The sequence below is a fragment of the Neoarius graeffei genome, chromosome 19 (genome assembly GCF_027579695.1).
Source record: "Neoarius graeffei isolate fNeoGra1 chromosome 19, fNeoGra1.pri, whole genome shotgun sequence".
NCBI classification, from domain to species: domain Eukaryota; kingdom Metazoa; phylum Chordata; class Actinopteri; order Siluriformes; family Ariidae; genus Neoarius; species Neoarius graeffei.
In genome coordinates, this window is record NC_083587.1 from 4,207,441 (window position 1) to 4,228,229 (window position 20,789).

At 41.3% G+C, this 20,789-nt stretch overlaps 1 protein-coding gene and 2 pseudogenes across 1 annotated transcript in view; 1 reads left to right on the plus strand and 2 right to left on the minus strand.

Moving 5' to 3' along the window:
• The window catches only part of LOC132867700 (zinc finger protein 883-like), a 201,960-nt gene extending 192,927 nt beyond the window's left edge, over positions 1–9,033 (minus strand). Inside the window, exon 1 of the mRNA XM_060900708.1 lies at positions 8,924–9,033. The gene's annotated coding sequence lies outside the window, so the exon portion shown is untranslated. The remainder of the gene's footprint in view (positions 1–8,923) is intronic.
• LOC132867726 (histone H2AX-like) overlaps positions 1–20,789 on the plus strand; it is a 1,044,434-nt pseudogene that overhangs the window by 649,759 nt on the left and 373,886 nt on the right.
• LOC132867717 (uncharacterized) overlaps positions 1–20,789 on the minus strand; it is a 1,045,807-nt pseudogene that overhangs the window by 646,610 nt on the left and 378,408 nt on the right.

A 20,789-nucleotide genomic window follows, 5' to 3' on the forward strand; every position in this document is an offset into this window, starting at 1 on the left:
CCAGCCGGCTATTTTAATGACTATTATTTTTGTAGCCCACAGGCTCTAAATATTAATTTTCGATTTTAATAAAATTAAATGTTTATCTAACGGACTGACAATAATGTCAAACTGAACCGCACTCATTTAAGTTGTGATTCGCGCTGTTTGTACCGATAAGAACCACAAATTCCCCTCCGACTTCGTTGATCAAGGGAGAGTAACTCATCCGCGGCCCCGACATGTGGTGTGCGCGCGCACTCGGCGGAGGCAGTAGTGTGTCGGGGCCGTCGGAGGGAACAGAAGCAGAGATAACGCTTATTTTGTCCTTCACCTAGAGACATGATTCAAACTTTAAAACGGAGACAAAATTCTCCTGTGTGGATCTGGCATTCAACTTTTTTGCTAGGTTCTATACTTTTGGATCAGTCACAGATCAAACACCATAAGCAAATCTGAAGAAATTCAGACTTTATAATGGGTGTCTATGGCGTTACACACCAGTGGAGCTCAGGAGTTTAGAGTGTAGGCAGCTTGAAAAAAAAAAAAAGCTCTAACTTTCTCATTTAAACTGTTTTCTCAGCCACAATTTTCACTCTACACACACAACTTTCTCAAAAGTTGTAGTCACATATTGTGTGAATCAAGACAAGTGTCTCCCTGAGCGATAGGATTTACAGTTTTTGAATGAGAAGCCTGAAAGTAAGGAGAGGACAGCCGCGCTCTCCCATAGACTCACATTATAAACGTGGCAGCGCTTTTACTGCAAAATCAGAAAAGTCACTTGTTTTTAACTCGCTCTAGTGTCCACATTTTTTACACTAGGGACAAAAAAAAATACATTTGTGTGTTCATGGGAGCCTTGTAGCACTCAATGTGAAAGAATTTTGTGAATAGCTCCTTTCGTTTCCGTGTTAATCAGCGTTGTTCAAGGAGAGGGAACTCAGAAAAAGCGCTCTTTGCTTGTTATATTGTGTCTTTTCCCTGCACCATTACCAAGGCGATGAGCTCCACTCAGGAGCAAAGGTGTCTCATGCTGCATCAGATTCATCAGAAGGTGGTAACTCAGGTGACCTAAAAAGAAATTCATTATATTTTGTGAAATTATTCCTGTCTAAATATAGGTTATGGCAGCCATCTTGAAAAAAAAATTCAAAAAAAAATGCCTGCCTACCGACCCTAGTTTTGAAATCTACGTAACCGGAAACACACATTTTTTTTTTTTGGCCTCATCTGACTGGTTTGCCATTCACTTGGATGAGACCACAGATCTCTCGAACTTGTCTATGCTTCTGGTCTACATCAGATATGCTCACGAGGGCCGGTTTCATGAGGATTTTTTGTTTTGTAAGGTGCTTCCAGGGACCACAACCACTGGAGAAATATTCCGTATGCTTGATGGGTACATCTCTGGGCATGGGTTGATATGGGGGCGTTGCGTCGGTGTCTGCACAGATGGGGCAGCGGCTATAACCGGCAGGCACAACAGAGCTGTTGCTCGGGTAAAAGCCATTTCACCATCAGTGCAGGCAACGCACTGTGTTCTTCATCGAGAGGTACTTGCCTCTAAACGCCTGTCCACAGAGCTTCATGAAGTTTTAAATCAAGTGGTCAAAATAGTGAACTTCATTAAGGCCAATCCGACAAATTCCCGTCTATTTACAGCTCCGTGCGATGAGATGGGTGCAGATCATGTTCATCTGCTCTTGCACTCTGAGGTTCTTTGGCTGTCACGGGGTAAAGTGGTGAACAGAGTGTATGAGTTGAGGCATTCTTGACAAATAAACGGTCCAATCTTGCCGATCACCTGCGAGAGCAGTCTTGGCTTATAAAGGTAGCTTATCTTTCTGACATCCTGGACCATTTCAATATGCTAAACCTGTCTATCCAAGGCCAAGTGTGTGACGTTTTCAAGCCAATGATAAAATCATGGCTTTCAAAAAGAAGCTCTCAGTCTGGACCTACAGAGTTAAAGGTGGGGTATGAGATTTTTTTCAGGAGTATTTTTTTACCATATTGCTTGAAAAGCTCCTCACACCCATGCTGCAAGCAGTACAATAGAAGGTTTGACCCAAAAACGAAATATTTTAATCCAGTCTACAGTGTAAAATAAAGGAAAAATGCCATCCAATCCTATCGAGGTACCACCTCAAAATGATTGGATACTGACATGTCAATCAGACTGAAGCCCGCGAGCAGCCCGTCCCTTCTGTGTGTGTGTGTGAGACAGCGAGCAGAGTGTCACACAGAGCACAGGATTTTCTCAGTGCGCTCCCTCCAAACAACAGGGATTTACACGAAAACGGAAAGATATATTCACAAAATTCTTTCACAGTGAGTGTCACAAGGATCTCCTGAACACACTGATGTAAGTTTTTTGTCTGTAGTGTAAAAAATGAGGTCACTAGAGCGAGTTAAAAACGAGTGACTTTTCTGCCAAGTTTATAATGGGAGTCTATGTGGCAGCGCGCCTGTCCTCTCCTCACTTTCAGGCTTCTCATTCAAAAGCTGCAAGTCCTATCGTGTAGGTAGACACATTGTGTGAATCAGGACAAGTGTGGCTACTACTTTTGAGAAAATTGTGTGTGGAGTGAAAATTGGGGCTGAAAACACAGTTTAAATGAGAAAGTTTGAGCTATTTTTCCAAGCTCTCTACACTCTGCTCCACTGGTGTGTAACGCAATAGACACCCATTATAAAGGCTGATTTTCTCAGGCTTTATAAGGGGGAGGAGGGGTGGAGACGCGGGGGGTGGGAGCATGGCGAGGGCGGGCGTGTTTCTTTTCAAAATATGGCTTGCGGGAACCGTTATTCCAAAATCTCATACCCCACCTTTAATAGAGGTGTGTTTGACATGTTCGGCTGTCTGTCGTCTCTGGCTGATGGTGTGGATTTGGGGCAGGTGCCAGCAGTGATCGCGCAACACCTTACCGAAACACTGCATCATGTTGATTCATACTTCCCCTCAAAATCCCATCTCACGGAAAAGCAATGGGTAAGAGATCCGTTCACCAACCCAGAAACAAGAGCTTTGCCACCTGTGGTGCAGGATAAACTTCTGGAGCTTTCGTGCGATGCTGGTCTGCAGTCAGGATTTGGTCGACTTTCTCTGTCTGAATTCTGGCTGTCATGCTGCGATGAATATCCCCAGCTGAGTGAGATGGCAGTGAAAACACTGATGCCTTTCCGTTCAACATACCTCTGCGAGACCGCATTTTCACATTTGACAGCTACAAAGACAAAATACCGAAACAGGCTCAACTCAGAAAACATGCTCCGAGTGGCCTTGTCATTCTGTCTTCCTCGTTTCGACCTGTTAGTGGCGAGAAAGCAGGCACATCCTTCGCATTCGAATGCTGACTTTTCTTTTACCAAATCTCTGTGGATGACTGGGCCTGTCATTTGAGGTTAAAAGTCAGCACGTAGCCTACGTTCAGTTCACCCTTCTTCATACTGGGACTGTGTAATCAGTCAGTATTAGGGCTACAGTGGGTCTTTAGTTTTCTTGGTTTGAGGTCCCATGTTTCTGGTAGACCTTTTTATAAGTGTGTATATTATTGAGGCACTGTTTGGCAGTGCTTCAAGTTCAAAGATGTAGTTTAAAAAAAAAAATCTAAAACACAAAAGTAAAAAAAAAATCTTGGTTGAATGGTTCTTATGCAAATGGTAATAATAGGTTATTAATAATAATAATGTCAAATTATTGGGCCTACATATAATTTGTAATTTGGCAATAATCTCAAAGCCAAAGCACTTCTGTTAGTTTCCCTTGTTTAATAATAGTTTAGGCCTAAGCAATAATAATAGGCCTACTACTACTATTAATAATAATAATAATAATAATAATAATAATATTATTATGGCACATCTTTGGACAGTTACTGGTCATTTGGCAGTTTTCTACAATTCTGCCAATGCACTCCTGTTAGGTCTTATTTAGCCAAAATATTGTTATGCTGGTATAAGCCTGCTACTTGTAACAAGTTAAGACCAACAACAATAGCAAGACCGCGCAAGGTCGCCATTTTTAAGCAACGAGAAGCAGCAGCTGTACAAACGCAAAGTCATCCATTATTGTTGTTGCTGCTGCTTCTTCTCCGTGTTGTTGTTGCTTCGATATTCGCGCCAAGGTTTATGCAAACGCAGCAACGTAACTGACGTATACAGCGACGTAACTGACGTGGCTCCCCTTAGCACCCCGAGCTATGGAAAAGCAAACTGGTTCTCAGCTGGCTCACAAGTTGAACGTGTTGTGAACCAGCACCAGCCCCGAACCAGCCCTGGAACTGATTTGGTGGAAAAGGGGTATAAGGCAGGGCTCTACATCAACTTTTGAAACCACTTGTCCTGTCAGGCAAGTTGAAAGGAAATTTACTTGTGCGAATGTGAAGTTGACTTGTCCGAAGAAAAATTTGAGAAAAAAAAAAACAATTTGTAATAAGCTAATTTCACCAGAATTACTTTTACACAATCTATTCACTGCAGAAAAAAAATTGGACTCCATCAATCAGCAATTTATTTATGAAAAATTGAAAACCAGAAAATAAAAAAATTATACAGTATATTTTCATTTTTAAATTATTAACTTTGAATATATATCCTCCACTGATTAATTGTTGTTGTCTAATTATTCATTGTGGCTCCTGTATGGTATTTAATGGTTGCGATGAAAGTTGCGGTGTTTTTTAGGTTTTTGTTGCGATTACATTGCGGGAGGAAGTGAAAGTTGCGAGAAATTGTTGCGATTTTCTCTTTTTGTGATTAAAATTGAGTGATATGTTAAATATTAAGTTATTACTGAAAAACTATTGATTAAAAAAACAAAGACACTGAGAAATGGTCCTATAAACAACTTTACCAATATAAAAGATTACCAGGACTACAAAAATGCAGAAAAATAGGCTTTACTTATCCAAATGCACCTGTTGGTTCAAAAGTTAAAGTGCATAGAACCTCACAGCACAACATGAAGTTACCTTAAAATATAATATAAATGCCTCAGCTTTCATGTAAGAAAAAAAAAACTATTAATACTAGCTAGTACTGTGTGCAGGCAGTCTCTCCTGAAGACTAAATTAAACAATAATTATAAACTAATAAAATAAATGGCTCAGGCTTCACAGAAGAAAAAAAAAACAATTTGAACAGAATCTCACAGTATGATGCTGAAGCTGCCTAAACAATGGAAAATAAAATACCATTTTGGCAAAAATGTTGGCATCCATTAATTTCTTGTATTAAGTAAAAAAAATAATGTAAAGTGCACACAGTCCTTCACTGTAAACATAACACACTTTCAGTAACAGAATTTAAGCCTATATAAACACTGACTCGCACATGCTGCTTCTCTTGAACGGAAACACGGAAGTAAGGCGGAAGGTAGTTTGTCGACGTCACCAAGATGATGCCAACGATTGGTCAAATTTGCGGGAAAGTTGCGGTGATTGGATATAATTGCAACACCGCCCTGAATTCACGGGGATTGGTTGAATTTGCAAATCACAACATCGTGCAATCCTGGAGGGTCTGGTAAACGACCGTTTACTTTTCAGCTCAAATACACGAAGCGGTATTGGCCGGTTTCGCGAGCGGAATATTGCGCATGCGCACATCACTCTTTCTGAAGAGAAACATCCGGCAATTCATCAAAACCATATGTCGAGTGAGATGCTTCGGAAATCGTGTGAATAAACTGATAAATTTGATATGTAACCTGAATATCGGCGTATTTTGGCACTTGTCCGATCGGACAAGTAACTGAGACGATGAACTTGTCCGACATAAAGGATCACTTGTCCCGGACAAGCAGACAACCGTTAATGTCGAGGCCTGTATAAGGGGAGTAAAACATTCTAATTGCTGATATAATAGTTATATTGTTAACTACAGGGCTACTTAAATTGCCTGACATTAAATTAGTAGTTAGAATTTTTTTTGTCGGATATTTTCAATTTTGTCGTTGAAAAAAATTCATGAAGTTGTTGCTACTACATACTGCAGGTGTACATGCGTCTATAGTGGTCTTATTCCTGGTTAATTTTGCTACAGTATTAAATAGAAATCTAGGATTATTTTTGTTATCTTCTATTAGGGAGGAGAGATAAGAGCTTTTCTATACTTCAGGAAGCTCTCCTTCCACGCTAATTTGAAGGCTACCAATTTTGTTTGACACCATTTACATTCCAATTTTCGAGTGGTCTGTTTTAAAGTGTGAGTGTCATCGTTATACCAGGGTGCTAATTAAGTCATATATTTAAAATCTGTATTTTTCTGTCAAGCTGGTTTGTGATAATGCCTATTGTTAAAAGGATTATACAAATAAAGTCAATGTATTGGACAATAAACTGCACTGAATGCACAACCTCCTCGGCAGAGGTAATAATGTTGGCCAAACTCTCCACATGAACTCAGCTAAATCATGATCAGTTATGACACGATTAGGATTACCCTCAGTGAACAATCTACACTTCTTACAGATGCAACTTTTTTCTTTTTGGTTTTGTGAACAGAAGGCAGCATGGCGGATGAAGAATATAGACCAGTGGCGAGGAGCTGAAAATAAAGGGCATACCCCTCCAGGTGGTAGAACAAAGCAGGACCTGTTTTATTTGAAGGGTATGGGTGTCTACTTCATAAAAAACATGGTTGTACAAAATTAATATTGTAACAACATATGGTCCTTATTTGCCGGACCATCTGCAAAATTCTGTATCGCTATACCAGAGGCATTTCCTCTGCAATGAATGCACATATTGATGTGTGGGCATCAATATACTGCATCATTTAGGTCCATGATATGCTAATGCAACCTTTCTGGGCGTTTAATTTGATTTTCATCAATTTATGGGTGTATTAACCCCTTAGAATCCAAATATTTTTGAGTTTTTTTCAGGTTGTTCGTTGAATATTTCAATTATAAATGATTAATTGTCAGGAAAATAAGGGAAAACTTATATCATTCTATAGTTTTAGATGTCTTTTATTCAAAAATACCAGTTTGAATTGTTCAGAATGGGTACAACACTGCCAATTAACCCTTTGTTTGCGACTGCGCATAAACCCGGATTTAACGTTGAAATCACAATTTGAGAAAATGAAGCCGATATTTTCTCTATGGATGAGTTGTACATTACTAAGGAGAGAAATCATTATTTCAAAGATGCAAATGTAGTCTGAGACATGTTTTCAAGCAATTTAACCCCTTCCTAGCTAATACAGGTTGATCGGGTCATTGGTCATACAAAACATTGCCGACATCTTTGATCGTGAAATTAGGTTTGCTAGTATATTTTTGAAAAGCACTATCTTACTAAACATCTGCTTCCTCTTCTATAAAAACCTGTTGATGTTTTTGTATTGAAACAATACACACATTATTTAGATGGTGTGTACAACAACACGAAAACGAATAGAATATTTTGTTCATTTTGTGCAGATCTGGGGATTCTTTTGTGCTGTTAACCCTGAACAATTACTAGTAAATAATAGGCCTTCATTTCGATCAAACATGACTTTCAATAATTATAACCCTTTTTATTCTCAGGTTGAAATCTAGTTCACTCATTATGTCAAGGGGTGGTCAAGTAGAGATTCATGTAGAAAATGCCATGCTGTATGTCATTCACATCTCTGCCAATGTCTCCTGATCATGGGGGACATTCGGACAGGAAACACACTCACAAATGTCAATGCAGAAGAGCCCTGCTGACACACAAACACACTTGGTACCTTCTGAGCAGTTACCGTCCGTACAGTAGAGGTGAGTGATATCACAGACTTCGGCTGGTGCTGATTCTTTCGTGTACAGAACCTGATGCAATCCTGGGATAGTGGCCAGACTGAGGTTTGGTGGCCACAGCAATTACATAATCCAGCGTTGGCTGCCCATAGAAACACAGAGTTCCATTCATTGTACATGAAGCCATGTGCTGCTTAGGACTGTTCAGCATGCAGCATGCAGTAATTAAGATGGCCATAGGCCTTCCTCCCACAACTCTTACCTTAGTTGGAATGAGAATTAGGTTCAAATTACAGAAAACTTTGGCCATACAGAATTTTGCAGATGGTCCGGCAAATAAGGGGTTAATCCATATGTTGTTACAATATTAATTTTGTACAACCATGTTTTTCATGAAGTAGACACCCATACCCTTCAAATAAAACAGGTCCCGCTTTGTTCTACCGCCTGGAGGGGTGCCACCTCTTTTTAGAGGGCTTTTCAAGGGTTGGCCGCTGCACTAATCGCAGCGAGCAGACCAACCTCCTGAAAGAAGCATCAGAGCAGTGGAGACACAAATCACTCCTGGGCACTTTAACTTTAAGAATAAAACCAGCGCGGAAACAGAACACAGAGCTTTGCGAGTTGGGCCTTTAGCCTTGAGTTAAAGTAAAAAGTTTCGTTGCTGCCAGAGCTCATCGTTAGACAGAGTTCTCTCTCTCTCTCCAGGGATCAGAGGCTTAGAGCTCAACACCATACGATTCTTCCAGTAACAAGATTTCTCGGTTGGGGAAACCATGCCTAAAACAGTCCCCTATGATTTCATCCATCTTCATTTTCAATGTGTAAAGCTTTCTGCTTAATACACTGCAGAGGGGGTGAGGCTGCCTGATTGGCTTTAAAATATTAAAAATAAAATAAAATGTAAAAGGGGGGGGGGGGAAGCCTATGAGGAATCAAGTCGGAATTTTGAGAAATAAAAGTTGGAATGGCGAGGAAGTTGCAATTTAGAAAAAAAAAATAACGTGATGGAAATAGCTTTAAGTGAAGATTATTTAAATACTTTAAACATACAACTAAACAGCCAAACTACAGCTCTCTCCTGAGTGGATAAGTAGTGCACTACCGAGAGTGCACACGGCATTATTTCATACTGAACGGAGTTCACCAAAACAGGGAAGTGGAGCTGTATTAGGGATTCGACCACACACCTTCAGTTTAACTTACCTCAGGGTTTTAAATCCTCAGAGCCAGACACAATAACGTGCTTTTATTTTTATAAACCGAGGGGCTGATGCGGTTCATGAAAGCAGCGGGTTTTTTCTTTTTCCCTCTTCTTTTTCTTCTCCAGTGTTTTCTGTCGGTTGGAGAAGCAGCTACTGGACGCGTTAGCGCCACCACCTGGACTGGAGTGGAGTTTCAGGGTGGAGGACGCCTTTCCCAACCAAACCCTCACACATTTCTACAAATAACAATTATAATGTCATTTTAAAAAGTGTAATGTTTCATGCCTGGACCCATTTGGTTGTTCTGAACATGTCTGTGCTGTTTTTTTTTCTGCTAGAAGCTAAAATTCTCTGGGGCTGTTTGCTTCCAGTGGAACTGATGCATAGCACAACATGGGTGGAATAATAAAGAAGACTCCTCTGAGGCACATAAAGCCAGCAGACTGCATCTATTTGAACTGCTGCTCATGCAGCATAACACACCTACTGTCTACCCACCGGTGTAGAGAGGTGTAGAGGGGAATGAAGACCATCGCTGGTTACAAGCCAACCAGCAATGAAGGAGAGGATGGCAATGTGGAAACGGCAAATGAGCTGAATCTTTATTTCAACAGATTTGATGGCGTGACCCCAACCCACCACCACCACTCTTCTGCGGGATGGCTACAACCACACACTTCACATTCTTGCCCCTCCCCCGCCTCTTCTTGCCCAACCTCATCTCCATTTCAGGATCTCGGTCGCACCTCCTCAACAGACCCCTGGCTGAGTACCCCGCCCCCAGAAACATCTTCATCCCTCCCCCACCTCCACACCGATCATCAGCGAGGAGCAAGTGAGAAGACAGCTGAAGAGACTCCATGCAGGAAAATCAGCAGGCCCAGATGGTGTTAGCCTCTGTATAACTGTACAAGCCTGATGTTGTTTTAGGTCATATTTATGCAGAAATATAGAAAATTCTAAAGGGTTCACAAACTTTCAAGCACCACTGTATCTCTCCTTTTATGAAAAATGTCTTGGCCTATTTCTTTGAACAATAACAAAGCATCAGTGGTCTTCATGGTTTGTTTTGTTTTATTAAACTTTCAAAAAGTAAAATAAGAAACAAAATTATGGTGGGGGTCACACAACAGACCTGGGCCCCAATTAAAGAGTGCTCTATAAAGAAACAAAATAAAATTAATATAACTTAATATGGGGCGGCACAGTGGTGTAGTGGTTAGCGCTGTCGCCTCACAGCAAGAAGGTCCGGGTTCGAGCCCCGTGGCTGGCGAGGGCCTTTCTGTGTGGAGTTTGCATGTTCTCCCCGTGTCTGCGTGGGTTTCCTCTGGGTGCTCCGGTTTCCCCCACAGTCCAAAGACATGCAGGTTAGGTTAACTGGTGACTCTAAATTGACCATAGGTGTGAGTGTGAATGGTTGTCTGTGTCTATGTGTCAGCCCTGTGATGACCAGGCGACATGTCCAGGGTGTACCCCGCCTTTCGTCCGTAGTCAGCTGGGATAGGCTCCAGCTTGCCTGCGACCCTGTAGAACAGGATAAAGCGGCTAGAGATAATGAGATGAGATATTAAATATAATTATTCATGCTTTTTACTAACTTAATATACTATATATATGAGGGTAAGTGAAGAAGTTCTAAGACAGATGCTATAATTTGAAAATAATTCAAAAGAGGAATACAAAGAAGGAATTCTCCAATGAAAACATCGCTTGCAGAAGAAGACTTAAATGGAGGATATGTAGGGGGGCGCACGTGGACACAGAACATGTAGGACGTGTGCTTCAGTGCTCTGAGGCTATGTGACCTATTTGTAACTTATTTTGGCAGAATATTCGACTGTACAGCTATCTCTATCGTATTATTAACAAGTTTAGAGATCACTCGACTGAGTTATGGCTACTTCACGACAGAAAGATTCGGGGAAATCCAAAAAGAGCCCTTCACAAGTCGGCGAGGCGGATACTAGCTCGCTACAGGAGATGATGAATGCTATCAGGGACGACATATGTGGTAAAATCGACTCGCTGTCCACTGAACTGAGATCGGAGATTGCAACAGTAAGAACCAAACTGAGAAGTGCGATAACACCATTGCAACAAAAAGTGGACACACACGAGGGCACTATCAGGGAGTTGGAACATGCTGCTTCAGACCAGGGTGATCGCTTAAGCGAGTTGGAGAATGTCATGCAAACTCTGAAAACGCAAGTGTCACAGCTGACTGCTAAATGCGAGGATCTGGAGGGGCGTTCGAGAAGAAATAATGTTAGACTGGTTGGAATACCGGAGAATGTGGAGGGCCCAAACCCGACCGAATTTGTCTCTGGACTGTTGCAGGATATTTTCAAACTCGACCATAAAGCTATCGTGGACAGAGCGCACCGCAGTTTACGCCAGAAGCCCAAGAAAGATGATCCTCCCAGACCGTTCATCATTCGTCTACACTACTATCAAGATCGGGACCGGATTCTACGCAGGGCCGGAGAGCTTTCCCCAGTCGTCTACCAAGACAGGAGAGTGTTGCTTTTCCCTGACTACACAGCTGCTGTGGCCAGCAAACGCGGAGAGTTCAGGGAGGCAAAACGCCTGCTTCGTTCCATCAAGGAGGTGAAATTCAGGCTGGTGTTTCCAGCCCTGCTGAAAATAACGCTGCTTGATGGAACTTTGCACAAATTCGACGACCCCTCGGCCGCGGAGGAGTTTATCAAGTCCATTAAACCCCTTGGACTACCCGACACAGATAATACTGCCGATGGTGAGGAAATAACCGAGTGAACTATTTTCTTCTTCCAATATATGCGACAGGTTAATTTATTTAAGTTATCTGGTTTATGTCATAACTCAGTCTATATACTGAAATGCTGTTATGGTTCTTATTTGCCACTTGTTTGAATTACCCATTTAAGTGAAGTCACTGGCCTCTACGGCACGTAGGCGGCCCTGGAGTGAGCATGAGCAATTGTGCTACTTCAGTGTGTTCGTCGAGTTTAAGGGGGGGTAAGCGCGCGTCATGTTCAGTTGACGCTTTAGCAAGGGAGGGGTGTATTTTAACATTTTTTGTTTGTGTTTTCCTTTATTCTTTAATCTTGTGTGTTTTTGTTTTTCTTTATGCCTGCTTAAATATTTTTTCACTTGTGTTGACAACCTGCAGTAGCCTACTTTTCAATGCCTTATCAAACATGTCATATGCAACAGTTCAATAGGAATGAGCTTAATTTTGTCAGCTGGAATTGCAGGGGTCTAAATGCACCAATGAAACGTAACAAAGTTCTGGGTCATCTTCGTAAATTAGGGGCACATATAGTTTATTTACAAGAGACACATCTAAAAGTGGTGGACCATATTAGATTGAGAAAAAAATGGATAGGTCAAATATATCACTCAAAATTTCAGGCCAAGGCGAGGGGTACAGCTATTCTCATACACAAGTCAGTCCCTTTTATCTGTTATAATGTTCTAGCAGATCCAAATGGGAGGTATGTTATTGTCACTGGCAATATACATAATACTCCACTTATCCTTGCAAATATTTATGGGCCTAATTGGGACGATCATAATTTTTTCAAAACTTTTTTCTCTAAGCTCACAGATGTTGCAACACATTCTCTCATTCTTGGAGGGGACTTTAACTGCTGGATCAACCCAGCCCTTGATAGATCCTCAACCAAAACACACTCCTCATCCAGATCTGCACAATTAATTAAATCCATTATGGAGGAACTTCACATATCTGATCCATGGCGCTTTCTGTATCCAAATAGTAAACAATATTCATTTTTCTCTCCTGTCCACCAGACATTTACACGTATTGACTACTTTTTAATACAAAACAATTTACTGCCCTCTGTCAAATCTGTAACCTACAATCCCATAGTAATATCAGACCATGCACCAATTTCTTTAACAATAGCCTTTCAGGGACTTAACTCTACTCGTCCTCCTTGGCGATTAAACACACGCTTGTTATCTAGTGAAAAATTTCTCCAGTTTATATCTGCACAGATTAAAATGTTTGTAGAAATTAATAAAACTCCTGATATCTCTGCATCCACTCTTTGGGAGACATTGAAAGCATATCTCAGAGGGAATATTATTTCATATACTGCATTTGAGAGGAGAACAAGCGAGGACGAACTGTCTAAGCTGATAGCGAAAATTGGGGTAATTGACAGGCTATATGCAGCCAATCCTTCCCCTGATTTATATAAAGAACGCCTTACCTTACAAGCAAACTTTGACATTTGTTCTACACAGAGGGAGGAAGAAATGCTATTTAGGTCTAAATGTAAGTATTATGAACAGGGTGATAAGGCGGGACGGCTGCTTGCGCACCAACTCAAAAAAGAAGCATCTTCCCACCAAATACTCCAAATTAGGACCCCTATAGGGCCAACAACGGACCCAAAAGAAATTAATGATTGCTTTAAGGATTACTACAGCTTGCTATATACTCCAGAGCACACACCAGATTCTTCTGAATTTGATCTCTTTTTTGATTCCTTGGACATTCCAAAGGTGGATGAGGAGGCGGCCAGTAGTTTGGACCAACCTCTATCTGTGGAAGAACTTAAGATTGCAATGGCTTCAATGCAGGGCGGTAAATGTCCAGGGCCTGACGGCTACCCAGTAGAATTTTATAGAGCATTTTTTCCATTATTGGCCCCTTTGCTTCTCGATATGTACAATGAATCTTTTGAAAACCATACTCTCCCACCCACTCTCAATCATGCCACTATATCTTTGATTCTTAAAAAAAACAAAGACCCACTGGACTGTGCCTCATATCGGCCCATCAGCTTGTTGAATGTGGACCTAAAGCTACTTTCTAAACTGTTAGCACTTCGCTTAGACCCTATACTGCCGACCATCATATCCCCAGATCAGACAGGGTTCATTAGACATAGGCATTCATTTTACAATCTGAGGCGCCTTTATAATATTATTTATAGTCAACCCTCATCCACCACCACCGAAGCCCTGATTTCTCTTGATGCTCTGAAAGCATTCGACAGAGTGGGCTGGCCGTACCTGTTTCACACTTTGCAACAATTTGGTCTTGGACAAAAATTTACCACCTGGGTTCAGTTGTTATACTCTGCTCCAAAGGCCTCTGTCAGGACTAATAATAACTTCTCTGAATACTTCCGCCTACACCGTTCCACTCGACAAGGATGCCCTTTAAGCCCACTTTTGTTCGCTATAGCAATTGAACCTCTGGCTATCCTCCTTAGATCCAACCAAGATATTGCGGGCGTGTCTAGATCAGGTATAGAACATAAGGTGTCACTTTATGCTGACGATCTTCTGCTTTATGTGTCAAACATCTCCACATCCATACCTGCTGCACTTCAGTCCGTCACAGCATTCGGCTCTATATCAGGCTACAAATTAAATCTTAGTAAGAGTGAGTTTTTCCCTATAAATGCTGCAGCTCGAGCATATCCTACTCACACTTTTCCATTTAAGATAGCAAATCACAGATTTACTTATCTGGGAGTGCAGGTCACAGAAAAGTTTCAGGACTTGTTTAAGTTTAATTTTGCAAGTTTGCTATCCCATGTACAAAATGACTTTGAAAGGTGGTCAATTTTACCCCTATCACTGCCAGCTAGAATTAATTCTGTTAAAATGAACACCCTACCTAAGTTCTCCTATCTTTTCCAGACCATCCCCATATTCCTCCCGCAAACATTTTTTCGTAAGATTGAGAACGTAATAATAGAATTTATCTGGAACGGAAAAACACCCAGAATTCGTAAAGCGCTCCTCCAAAGGCCTAAGAGACTTGGAGGCATGGCATTGCCTAATTTACAGTACTATTATTGGGCTGCCAATATTAGAACCTTACACTTCTGGTTGCATTTAGACACTCTCAGTCCACAGCCTACCTGGCTTCAGATGGAAGCTTTATCATGTAAACCCACTTCTTTGAAGGCCTTATTGTACTCCCCTCTCAGATTTTCTCTGTCTCCATACACTAAAAATATTTGTGTTAAAACCTCAATGAGAATTTGGAACCAGTTCAGAAAGCATTTCAATCTGTGTGATATTTCCATCCTCTCTCCTCTCACTTCAAATTTAGTTTTTCCACCTTCACTGATTGATGGAGCATGGTCCTTATGGTCTAGGTTAAGTATCAAATCTTTAAAGGATCTGTATATAGATGGGGTATTTGCATCATTTCCACAATTGTCTGAAAAATATTCCTTACCTGCATCACATTTCTTTAGATATTTACAGATACGCAGCTTTGTGAAATCCTTATATCCCAATTTCCCTAATGTGCCATCTGCTAACCCCATTGACTCCCTTGTAATACCTCTTCCTAATGTGAGGGGAATGATATCCTCTATTTATAATAGAATGTATGCCTTACGACCTGTCACTCTCAATCCAATTAAGACTCAATGGGAGGAGGATCTTGGAGAGGAGATCCCAGATGTCGAATGGGAATTAATCTTGCAACGAGTACATTCATCATCAATATGTGCTAAACATGGCGTCATTCAATGTAAGATTGTCCACCGGGTTCACTGGACTAGGGTTAAATTGAACCGTTTTTTTCCTGACATTGACCCCACATGTGAGCGGTGTCACTCAGCACCTGCGACACTGGCACATACACTCTGGTTCTGTCCCAAACTATTTGAATACTGGTCCAAGGTATTTGATATCCTGTCATACGTATTCGAACAAACAATTCCTCCTTCTCCATTTACTGCGTTGTTTGGTGTTCTTCCCTCTACAATCTCCCTATCCTCATATAAAGCTGATTTTGTTGCATTTATCACTCTAGTAGCAAGGCGTCTAATTCTGCTGAGGTGGAAGTCTCCTAACACCCCTTCATTCAGTTCCCTGATTAAAGATATCCTTTATTTTATGAAAATAGAAAAAATAAGATGGAGCATGAAGGGCTCTACCTGCAAGTTCACTAAAACGTGGGGATATTTGTCTGACTACATTGACGAGCTGAACCTCCCCTCTGTGACAGACTAGAACTGTGAGTACACTTTACAGACAATAGACTACTGTGGTAATATATTTTCAAGGTTGCAGGCTTTGTGTATGTACTTGTTATTGCTGTTTTTTTTGTTTGTTTTGTGTTCTTTTTTATTATTTATTTTATCTAGGTCTTATTATAGATTTATTATTATTATTATTATTATTATTATTATTATTATTAATTTATTTATTCATGTCATGTTTTGGTTATTTTGTGTTAAACTGTGTACCATATATGGTTGGTGGGTGGGTGGGTGGGGGGGGGCAAGGTAGGGTTTGTTCTTTTATCGTTGATCTGCTGCTTTATAATCAAGGTGTGGTATCATTCCTAATGTCAGCTCCACAAATTGCATCACTTATTGTGCTTTGGACATATCTTATACCTTTGTATTTACTCTTGGAAAAATCAATAAAGAAACCTTGGAAAAAAAATGGAGGATATGTAGAGAAATAGCTTTATTTTCATAAATAAAGATTTTTTTCATTTGTCTTAGAATTTTTTGACTTACCCTCGTGTGTGTGTGTACACATATAAATAAAACTCATACAGTGGATATAAAAAGTGTACACACCCCAATAAATGATAGGTTTTTCTGATGTAATAAAAATGAAACCATGATAAATAATTTCAAAACGTGTCCCACCTATAACCTCACCTATGTGACCTATAACCTGTACCTGTATAACCTGTATTGAAAAACAAACAAATCGGTTACTGAGAAAAGCATAAAAAATAAAAAAACACAAGCTGGTTGCATAAGTGTAGTAGTAGGCAGCCGTCGATCCCAGAGGACCATGAGAGTGTGCCCTAGGAACACTTTCAGTTGTCCAGTGCGGGAATGGCAGTCTCTTCCACACTTTGCACAGCAGAACTGTGTAGCAGCACTGACAGCTGTAGGACAAGATTTGCGGGCAGCTCTTTTCTCATCAGCTCTCTGCATGAGACTCTCCTCAAAAACTTGTCATTGCCAGTTTCCAGGCACACCTGTCTGCTGCAAGCATCTGCCAGGAGTTCATGTCAATGGTGAGAGCTTTGAGGTCATGTTTTCAAGTGTCCTTGTAGCAAAGCTGAGGACAGCTGACTGGTCTGTGACCAGATGCCAGCTCTCTGTAGAGGAGGTCCTTAGGGATACGCCCATCTGGCATGCTGGAGATGTGTCCTAGCCAGCACATGTGTCTCTGCTTCAGCAAGGCAAACATGGAGGTGATGTTGGCTCTCTGGAGCATTATGTTGTTGGGGACCTTGTCTCTCCAAGTGATTCCCAGGATATGCCTCAGGTAGTGCATGTGGAACGAATTGAGTCTTTGCTCCTGCCTTGATTTCAGGGTCCAAGATTCGCTGCCATGGAGCAGTATGTTCAGTACACAGGCCCTGTACACTTGGATCTTGATGTGCTCCATGAGCTTGTTGTTGGTCCAGACTCTCTTGGACAGTCTGGCAAAGGTTGATGCAGCCTTTCCAATGTGTCTGTTGATCTGGCTGTCCAAGGACAGATTGTTAGAGATTAAAGAGCCCAGGTAAACAAACTCATTGACTGTTTCCAGCTCCTGGTCAGCAATTGTGATGGAGGGAAGCTGATCAACACCTTGTCCCATCACTTGAGTCTTCTTTAAGCTAATGGTGAGGCCAAATTCATTGCAGGCAACAGCATAGGATGACATGGCAGACTGGAGCTCCTCTTGTGAGTGGGTTGCAACTGCTGCATCATCAGCAAAGAGAAAGTCTCTGATGCATTTCTACTGCACCTTTGTCTTTGCTCTCAGTCTAGACAGTCTGAAAAGGTTCCTGTCTGATCTTCTCCACAAATAGATCCCTTCTGTCACTGTTCTGAAGGTGTATTACAGCATGACTGCAAAGAATATTCCAAACAGCATGGGAGCTAGAACGCATCCCTGCATCACTCCACTGAGTATGTTGAAGGATTCAGAGATGGAGCCATCATACACAACGGCTCCTTTCATATCATCATGAAATGATTTGATGATGGTGAGCAATGTTGCAGGACATCTAATCTTTCTCAGGATTTCAAAGAGTCCCCTTCTGCTCACAAGGTCAAATGCCTTGGTAAGGCCAATGAAGGCAATGTATAATGGTTTCCCCTGCTCTCTGCATTTCTCTTGCAGTTGCCTGACAGAAAAGATCATGTCAGTAGTAAACCTCTCAGCACGAAAGCCACACTGGGACTTTGGGTTGACTCTGTCAGCAACGACCTGAAGTCTCTTCAGGATGACACATGCAAACAGCTTCCCAACAATGCTGAGCAGTGAGATGCCACAGTAGTTATTGCAGTCATGCCTTTGTTTTTGTAAAGGGTGATGATATTGGCATCTCACATCCTGTGGGACTGCTCCTTCCCTCCAGTACTGACAGAAAAGCTCATGCAGTTCATGGATGAAAGGACCTTTGGCACATTTGAGGATATCTGGTGGTATGCTGTCCTTTCCTAGAGCTTTGCCAGCAGCAAGTGCATCTAGTGCTTCTTCAAGTTCTTTCAGAATTGGCTCAGCATCAAGTCTATCCAAAGTGGGCAGAGGTTCATTGGTGTTGACTTTGGGGGGGCAGTCTTGTTCTGCAGTGGACTAAGGGCTTGCTTGATTCCATCATACATCCCTCTGTGCTCCATGGTATATCTAATGCCATGGAAATTTTTTGTACCCTTCTCCTGACTGATACCTTTCAACAATGAGATCCCTTTGATGTTTTGTAAGCTCTCTGCGAACCATGGCTTTTGCTGGAGGATGCAACTGTGTAAATATCAGGAAAAATCCTACTATGACAGCTGAACTTTATGTGGGGTTAGTCAGAGTCATTTTAATTGATGGCAGGTGTGTACCCAAAAAGACTGAATGCTGTAATTAAATCAAAAGGTGCTTCAACAAAGTATTAGTTTAAGGGTGTGCACACTTATGCAGGCAGCTTATTGTACATTTTTTATTTTTTATAGTTTTTCCCCCCTTAACAGATTTGCTTGTTTTTTACCTGAATTGTACAGGTTATAGGTCACATTAAAGGTGGGAAAAGTTTTGAAATTATTTATCATGGTCTCATTTTTTTTACATCAGAAAAAACTATCATTTTAACAGGGTATGTACACTTTTTATATCCACTATACACTGCTTATGTAGCTGCTACTGCCTAATAACACTGGTTATGAGTACATTATACCCTGAATTCTAACTACCAACATTTTCTCCCCATAAATGCATATAACACATAGCAAACATGAAAAAACTACTTGAACTTAACCTTACATCCCAGAAATTATTACATACACATGATTTATTGTGCCACATGTGCAAGCTGAGAATGAGCTCCAACGAGTTATCTTTGCAATGTCTCCAGGATGCTGCTGATGCACCTAACAGTGTACAAAGAAGAAGAAACCTTTATTTGTCACATGTACACTTCAAGCACAGTGAAATTCATCCTCTGCATTTAACCCATTTGAAGCAGTGAACACATGCACACACACCCAGAGCAGTGGGCAGCCAAACTACAGTGCCTGGGGAGCAGTCAGGGGTTCGGTACCTTGCTCAAGGGCACTTCAGCCTGAGGCCGCCCCACGTTAACCTAACTGCATGTCTTTGGACTGTGGGGGAAACCAGAGCACCTGGAGGAAACCCACGCAGACATGGGGAGAACATGCAAACTCCACACAGAAAGGCCCCCAACAGCAACTGGGCTCAAACCCAGAACCTTCTTGCTGTGAGGCAACAGTGCTAACCACTACACCACCATGCCGCCCGTGCCATGGTAGACAATGTGATGAAGATTTACCTGTGGCGGAACCAAGATGGCTCAGTCAGTGAACCTACTGATGTAGGAATTGTGACGGAGGGTATCACTCAGTGCGTTTACATGCACATAGGGAAAATTCAATTTCTGCCGTAGCTCGACTGAAATCGAAGTTCTAAATGCCATGGAAACACCTTAGCTCGGCTGAAATCGAACTGAACTGGATTTCTCGTAATCGAGCTACGCGACCTAGATTATGCGATTGTAGCCGAGCTACTTAGTGCATGTAAACCCTATCGAGCTACGTAGTCGAGCTACTTACTTCAGCACTGCCCCTTCCAGAAGTGACGAGTGACGAGACCACAAGCGGGAAACACAATAGCCTCGGTCGGCATGACAACGAATCATGACAACGGCATGAATCTTTTCTTTTTGTGGCATTGTTTGCACTGTTAAAATTTAGCTCACTTACTGTATCACCAAATACATCTGTACAGCTGTTGCATAGCTGTGAATTGTGTACATAAACAAGTCATTGTATTTGTGTGTGTATATATATATGTCCAACATCTGAAGAATGTCAATAAAAACAAAACAATTGAACTTTTTTGTGTGTTTATTAAGACATAAGTTAAATTGTAAGCAAAGAAATTTTTTTTTGTAAGCAAAAAAATGGACTTTAGAAAAATATACAATTGTGCAAAATAAGTTGTCTTACAAAACAGTGGTCTGCGCAGGACAGTTTGTAGCCATACAGTCTGTTAGAGCAAGCCTAACAGCTTGAGCACGGAACTTGTGAACACGGAACTGCCAGTGTTTCTTCTTCTTCTTCTGTCAATTTATTGGCAGTTAACAATCGATGTGTATTACCGCCATCTACCGGGCTGAGGTGTGATCTCAAGGGATATACATCATTGCAAATGCTTGCATGAGAATAAATCAAAACTGAGCCTGTAGTCAGACCTTGAGCAGGTTACGTCCTGATAGAATGTTCAAAAAGATATCAATATTATGTCTCGAGCAATGTGTTATCATAACAGTACAATACACAGTGAGACACAAGGTCACAGAAGAATTCTAGCCTTCTCGCTGAAATAGTAAAATAGAATGGAGTAGAATATTAACAATA